General features: G+C 38.0%; 1 pseudogene; it reads left to right on the top strand.

Annotated features, from left to right (window-relative positions):
• Positions 1–1,320: 1,320 nt before the first annotated feature.
• LOC110206784 (E3 ubiquitin-protein ligase RNF130 pseudogene) lies at positions 1,321–2,149 on the top strand (annotated as a pseudogene).
• The last annotated feature ends 4,399 nt before the right edge of the window (positions 2,150–6,548 follow it).

Here is a 6,548-nt window from a genome sequence, read left to right as displayed (position 1 = left end):
TGATAATAATAATAATGATAATAATAATAGATATTTATGTTAACACGGTACAATGGAACATATGTTGACTCTAGAATCAGAGGTCTCAGTTTCTCATCCATAAAGTGAGAGGTTTGGCCTAGACACCCTCTAAAGTTCTTCTGGCTTTAAATCTACGATCCTTTGGTCCCATATAACTCTTGAAGGTTTTTAAATGTATATGTATTTAACTTTCACAACAACTCTGGGAAGGAGGTGCTATTATTGCCCCCATTTTATAGATGAGGAAACTGAGGATCAAAGAGGTTAACTAAAATGCCCAGGATCACATGGCTAATGTTTGAGATGGGATTCAAACTCAGGTCTTTCCAACTCAAGGTTTTTGTAGGGCTCTATCAACTATTCCATGCTGCCCCTTTGCTTTGAAATAAATATAGATTTAGAGAAATAAAGAAGTGGGGAAAGGACATTTGTGGCAGAGAAAATAATGTAAGCCAAAGGATGGAGTCGTGAATGTGCACAGTATTTTTGGAGAAAAAAGATAAAGTGACTGAAAGACTTAGAATCCTCAAATTGTGGTCTGGATTGTAGAATTCGTGTAAGGGAGGAATATGAAATAAGATTTTTGTTTTCAGGCCTTAGAGACCCCATTTGGGGTTTTCTTGACAAAAATACTGGAGTGGTTTGCCATTTCCTCCTCCAACACATTTTACAGATGAGAAAACTGAGGCAAACAGGGTTAAGCGACTTGCCCAGTGTCACACAACTTGTAAATATTGAGGGAATTGAACTCAGGTCTTCCTGATCCAGGCCTACTGCTCATTCTACTTCACCACTTAGCTGCCCCATCGATTAAAGTGGTCAATAGGGAGCAAAGACCTTTGTCAAGGATTTTGTAGTTTGGACTTTATTTTTGTCCCTTCTCCCTCGTCCACAACCCATGAACTTACTATGTTTGGACTGAGAGGCAATGTTACACATACAACCAAGGTGTCCCATAGACTGAATTCATTAATGTAGATTTTTAAAGGAGTTGCTTAAGAACTGCTGTATTAGCAAGTAACAGATCATAAACTTCAAATGATTTTTGATTATCCATTGAAGAGTTCAGTCTACACAGTCCCTTGGATCCGTTTCCTTTAGTGCACCTTCCCTACTCTGAGTTACCCTATCTTCTGCTGCTACCTATCCTGCCTGATCCCAACCTTTATCTCCCACCCCATCTCAAGTCTCTTGAGCATGACAAAATGCTGAAAGGGGGTTCAGCAACCCAGCCTGATCATCCTGGATGTGCTGCACTGGTACTTCTGGGCAGATAGCGAGAACCAGAAGTGCTAATGTATGCTCGTCAGCTGGACAGCATATGAGCCCAGTCTGCTGGGGCAGTCCCTGGACCTTCCATACGGACCATAGCAGAGCTATGGCCTTGACTCCTCCCAAGTGGAGGTTGGGGGCCAGGTCATCACTCCCTTGCTGCTGCACAGAATTAGGTAACCTGGGATGTAATCCTCAAAGATGTTCCCATGTTCCACCTGAAATAAAACTATAGATTGCTTTGCTGTAGAGGGGAAAACTGTATTTCAAGAGAAAATATCACAGACAGCCTTCCACAATGCAATTGCTGTTGTCATCTATAACGATAAATCTAATGAAGACATAGTCACTATGACTCACCAAGGAATGGAGATATTGTTGCTGTGATGATTACAGAATTGAGGAGTAAGGACATCTTAAGTTATCTGGAGAAGAACAACTCTGTACAAATGACCATAGCTATTGGGACTCATATGCCATGAAAGAACTTCAGCTATGGTTCTTAAGTCTTCCTGCCAAGATCTTTTATTATTCTGATGATTATTTCTTCAGCATGGCTGTTATTTTACTTCATACAGAAGATTGGTACAAAAATGCCTGGGACAGGAACCTGCACTGTCTTGGAGATGCGGCCAAGAAAGCCCTCAGCAAACTGACAAAAACAGTAAAGCGTGATAAGGAAACAGACCCAGATTTGATCATTGCACTGTATGAATAGAGAGCTACAGGCAAAATGATCTTTCAGATTCTGCCCTGCAAGCATGTTTTTCACAAATCCTGTGTAGATGCCTGACTCAGTGAACATTGTACTTATGCTATGTGCAAAGAGAACAATTTGAAGGCCTTGAAATTATGAAGAATGGTTTATTGTTGCCAATTCTGGCCTGCTAAGCATCTTCCCTCTCTGCTACATGGTCATCAGAGACACATCTAGCTTGAAAGCTAAGGAAGCAGAATGGTTTTGGAGGAAGAAGTGGTTTCTGGCAGAGCTGAAGAGAGACTATTTTTATGATCATCATTTACCAAACATACCACACAAGCATTTATTTTTAGTATATATTATTTTTTTTTATAAAATTGATAATGACAAAGCTTTGTGCTAAAATAAATGATGAAAAACAAAAGTTCAGTCTATCTTAAACTGGATCAGATGAATATGTGATTATCACAGTCTCATTGGGAATCTAATATTGACTTATTACATTCTAAGAGTCTTTGGAACTTCTTAGGCCCCCACATTTGTCTTTCACCAAGGCCCAGGGAAATAATAACATTCCCTGAGAACCTAATTGGTCCCCATGAGATTATATGTACACTAATCTACATATATGTGTATACACACACACATACATATATGTACATATACACACACATACAAACATGTGTATGTATATGAAACAATCTATTTGTACAATATCATGTATGTGTACCTTTGCACCACATGAATTCAGAAGAGGTAGGTGTGTTTTTGGTACGAAATATTGCTAAGTTCTGCCCTCATTTCTAGTTCATTCATTTTCAAACAACCTGATAATTATGTTAAAAGTAGATAATAAATGTTAAATGACTGAAGAAAGTTAATTTTGGAGTGATTAGCACACAGGGAGGACACTTTGAACACAAATTCCCTATTATTTCACTGAAGAATTTCTTCCTTTTCCAATTTTGGTTGATTGCAAGGAGATTGGGTTTAGTAACAAAGCTTGGTTTGAAGCTACTAGATATTTTCCCTACAGGAAATTCAGGAACAAAAAAATTATCAGATAATCTCTTAGAAAATGAATTTGTATTATTTTGCCTATATTCAACTATTGACATAATGTGCAAAAAATAATTAGGCATAGTTGTAACTAAAGCAGCTCCTGCCCTGCCCCCTGCTCTTTTTCTGGACTAATCAGTCAGTCAATATCATTTTCTAATCACCTACGATGTGTCAGGCACTGTGCTAAGCTCTGAGCATACAAAAAAAGGTAAAAGATAAACCCTTCCCTCAAGAAGCTCACAATCTAATGGGACAGACAAGTAAACAGATATGTGCAAACAAACTGTAAACACAATAAATAGGAAATAATTAAAAGAGAGAAGGCATTAGAATTCTAAGTTTTGGGAAGGCCTTCCTATAGGAGATGAAATTTTAGCTGGGAATTAAAGAAAGCCAGGGAAGCCAATAGGAGGAATTGAGAAGGGAGATAATTTCAGGCATAGGGGGAAGCTGGAGAAAATGCCAAGAGATAGAGTGTCTTTTTAAAGAATAGCCAGGAGGCCTGTGTTACTTGAATGTAAAGTGTAAGAAGAGCGGAAAGGTAGGAGATGACCAGTTTTGAAAGGACTTTGAACATTAAACAAAGGACTTTGTAAATGCGAGGATGTTTCAATAAGAAAATTTCTTCTCACAGCACAGAACAACAATTGTTCTACATAGTGCAAAAATGGGATTGTAGGTGTGAGGACTGTGAATACTTGTAGGGCAGGATAGAATAAGATTGCCAAAGCCCTCCCTGCTACCCACCATTTAACATGTTGAATTTGGAGTCTGGTATCTCTGATGCTTTGGGAATCTCTTATCCCAACTAAAGCTGAGGATGGGGGAGTAGTTATGGCAATAGGTCTCTCTTAATCTTTAAACCTCTCTGTTGAGATGTGTTGGGTACTTAAACATGAAATAGGATGAGGGTGAAGCATGGAATTTCCCCAAGTAATGGATCTGAGAAAAGCCTCTGACATTCATTATTCTATCCTTCTTAGACCCCCTTTGGCCTTTTGCCAGTAGTAGAAGGAAGGTTGGGATGGGCTAAATGGTCAAGAGAGGAAATATTGAGTTGTAGTGGCACTTTAGAGCCTGGCCTTAAAGGGTGGAAAGGGGTATCCCACTGATATTAGAAGTTCTCTATACCTTCTCTCTCTCTCTCACTCTCGCTCTCTCTCTCTCTCTCTCTCTCTCTCTCTCTCTCTATCCAGCAGGAAACTTATTCTAATTTCCCACAGTGTTCATATAGAGTCCATGGGAGCCCATTTATTCTTCCTTCTCAGTCAGAGAGGAAAGGTCTAGGACTCCTGAGAAGATGATAGCATATGGCCTTTTCATGCCCAATACCAATGAGATTTTCTTTCCTACCATACAGTGGTCAGATGCTAGGAGATTGCTATGGGTGAATTTCTCTCCCCTGAAGCAAACTATCTTCCATCATTAAGGGGAGGTGCAAGTGGGTGAGGATACATAGGTGATGGATGACATGGACAACAGAGATCCTACTTGAATCCATGGTTTGGAGATGGGATGATCCTACAGTTCTCTTTGTTCCTCCCCCTAACCCTCACTCTCACCTAGTTCCTATCACCAGATACTAAGCTTATCCTTGACTGGACGAGGGAGGGCATGTTCCTATCTCCTACCCAATTGTCAGTCTTGGCTTGGGAAGGAAGTACCCAGGAATTTAGGAGACACTTGGCTCTGACTTTCTTAGATCTTGGACTGGGTTTCAAGAGTATTAATTGCACTGACATTTACCATCTTGCTTAACCTGTACTTGTGGTACCAATTTTGGACCTTCTAAATTTAGTGATATCCTGGTAACAATTCTCCTCCTAGTCTGGTATTTCTTAGTGTTCTTTTTATTCCTTCTAAAATTCCAAGGCATATCCAGAGAGCTCTTCTTCTATCCATCCCATCATCCCTATTTGGTTTGTTAGAAATTTGATTACCATATGTATACTCTTCCCCCCACCCCCATTCCTTACTCTTTCTGGCCATTTTCATGATGTCTAGCAAATCCACTTTTTTTTTGGTAATTTTATTATTTTGTAATTGTTAGAATCAGACTGACATAACCAAAGGTCTGATCTTAGAGTAGGAAAGATCATGGATTAAGTTCTGCCTCAAACATATACTATTTTTCTGACCTTGGGAATATTACTACTTCTGAGACACCTAGATGACTCTCTAAAATCATAAGTTACAGATAAATTTATGTGTGGAAGAAGTTTCCAAACCAGAGAATTTGCTATACTGATAAAATCACAAGTCTGACTAGAAAAACAAGTAGATAGGTAGGTAGAGAGATGAATAGAGTGCTAGGACTGGAATTAGGAAGAACTGAGTTCAAATTCAGCTTCAGACACTAGCTATGTGATTCTGGGCTAGCTCCTTAGGTTTTGTTTTCCTCAATTTCAATCATTTGTAAAGTGAGACTATAATAGCACTTGTCCCCTAGATTTTCTGTGAGGATAGAATAAGATAAAATTTAGAAAGTGCTAAGCAAACTTTAAAAAGCTTTGTAAATGTTAGCTATTAGGTATAGATGAATAGAAACAAACAAACAAAATTTACAAAAAAGATATATAAATACTGGTGAATCAACTCCCTATTTCATTTAGTTGTGAGGAAAGTGCTATGCAAACCTGTAAGCACTATGTAAATATGGAAAATTAAATTAAATTAGTAATTAAATTAGTAATTAGTAATAGTAATTTTATTGAAATTGTTTTAGAGCTAAATGCTGAACTCATGATGAATCATACAGACTTTAACTATGTGATTCTGTCTTGGGTTATAATGATAATACCACCTTCATATAACAGAAACAACTTATTTAGATTTTCAAAGCATATTTATCATAGTAACCCCATCTGGTAGTGTAAATAGTATTATCCCTGTCCTGTAGTTGAAGAAATTGAGGATCAGAGAGGTTAAATGCCTTCCCCTGGATCATATAAGTAGTACTTGTCCTCGAGTCCAAGTATTCTGATTTGAAATCCAATATTCTTTTCATTGTATGACATTGCCTGCTTGATGGTGGGAAAGATGTAGAAGTGAAGGGACCTATGCAGAAAGAGAAGCATACTGGGTTGAAGGGAGAAATCACATATAGAACTAGAGGGAGATACAAGATGGAGAAGCCATGTGCCTAGAGGTAGTCAATAAAACTGACTTAATACCAAGTCCTTAAGGACTCTTAACACAGTGCCTAGCACATAATGAGCCTTTATTAAATACTTGTTGACTGACTGACCATTAAACAGAGATCAGTATATCACTGAAACAAAGATTGTGACTTCTATGACAGATTATCTGTGGCAAGCAGTTCAATCACTGTATGGAATCTGATGCATTCATTCTTTTAATAGTCAATGTTTCTTGTAGTTCTTTACAAGTGCCATTGACTTTAATAAGAAGTGTTTTAATATAATGCAATTATTGTCCTCATTATTATGCAATTATTCACATCTTTATGTGAATATGTGAATATGAAAAATGT

The sequence above is a fragment of the Phascolarctos cinereus genome, unplaced genomic scaffold, assembly GCF_003287225.1.
Source record: "Phascolarctos cinereus isolate Bilbo 61053 unplaced genomic scaffold, phaCin_HiC Scaffold_5;HRSCAF=322, whole genome shotgun sequence".
NCBI lineage: Eukaryota > Metazoa > Chordata > Mammalia > Diprotodontia > Phascolarctidae > Phascolarctos > Phascolarctos cinereus.
Note: the sequence above shows the minus strand (reverse complement) of the source record. Positions and strands in the feature narration are given on the sequence as shown.